This window comes from Habropoda laboriosa, unplaced genomic scaffold (assembly GCF_001263275.1).
Source record: "Habropoda laboriosa isolate 0110345459 unplaced genomic scaffold, ASM126327v1 scaffold57, whole genome shotgun sequence".
Taxonomy (NCBI): domain Eukaryota; kingdom Metazoa; phylum Arthropoda; class Insecta; order Hymenoptera; family Apidae; genus Habropoda; species Habropoda laboriosa.
In genome coordinates this window covers 2,533,644-2,535,069 of record NW_017100229.1, presented here as the reverse complement: position 1 = coordinate 2,535,069, position 1,426 = coordinate 2,533,644, and positions in this window count along the sequence as shown.

Below are 1,426 nucleotides of genomic sequence, written 5' to 3'. Positions count from 1 at the left end.
TCCAATCTCTTCTTTTTTCTCCGCGGTGTTTTTTCCTCTTGTTTTCAAGCAACGAACAGCGCGTAGTTGAACGATATTTATTTTAACTCGCGAGAAGATTCGCGTCTGAGAGAAACGAGACGAATTATTTGCAGCAGGAGAGAGAGGAGCTTGCCCCTTGAATGAATGCCTTCCCGTTTGCTTCCTGCGTTTAGTGCACGTTTCGGATTCAGGGAATAAAATCGACGAGAGGAGAGAGAGAGAGAGAGAAAGAGAGAGAGGGTGTGTTGCCTCCGTGAACGGAGGCTTTGTAAATATGTATGTAGCACGATAAGATAGTCTTATTGTTCTAACGATCGACGTCTCTGCCAGTCGGTTGCGCAGCTCCGTTTAACGCGATCCTGTTTTTACCCTGAGACACCACCTCCGAGCACTGTTTGTCCTTTATTTGTTTTTTTCTCGTCCTATGAATAAAGAAACGAAGCAGGCAGAGGGAGAAAAATTAAAAATTACAAAAAAAAAAAAGAGAGAGCAAGGGTGAAGAATCGTACGTGCCGGAGACTCGAAGTTTGAAAACAAAAAAGAAATAACGGCGTTGTTCAAGGCGATATTTATCGAGCGAGTGGTAGCGCGCGAACGACGCGAGCAAAATGTGTGCTTTCTTTCTTTTTCTCGAGAGCTATAGACAGAGTTCTTCCACTAGTTTCACGCCCGGGTAGAGTGTTTTTTCCTTTTTTCTTTTAAAGTCGATAGCCGTTCCACGATCGAGAGCGTCCGAGTTGTGATAACTTCCGCGGGACGTCGGCACTTAATCCACGTTGTTTGTAAACTAATGTATTTTATAAAGTATATTATATATATATATAGAGAGAGAGAGAGAGAGAGAAGAAAAAGGAAAAAGAAAACACGAAGAGATTCCTCGTTAAAATTTGGACAAAGAGAGAGAGGAAGAGCGAGAGATAGAGAGAGAGTGAGAGTGAGAAATTTAACAGTCGAAGCAGTCGTCGTGTGTATCGCAGGATGGTCGCGGACGAAACGAGCAACCATAAATTACGACCACGATGATCGTTTCTTCGAGAATCAACGGTTCCGGTGCCATCCTGTATTGTGGAAAATTCAAAAAAAAAAAAAAAGAAAACGGGGAAACGCGAAGAGGGTAATTGAGTGCGAATGAGGGAGAGTATGAAGAGAGCAAGAGGACGCGCGTGTGTGTGTGTTAAAACAAAGAACCGAAACACAGAACGAAAGGGTGAGTAAGAGAAACAAAGATGATCGATAATAAAAACGGAGAAATATATGGAAAAGGTATTTAGCGTTGCGCGAGGGTGGAACTAACGTGAAGAGAAAAGTTATAAACCGAGATCGTAGTATTAATTACCAGGAAATCGTGCAGAATAAAAAGAAAGGCGACAGTGCGAGAGAGAGAGAGAGAGAGAGAGAAAGAGTG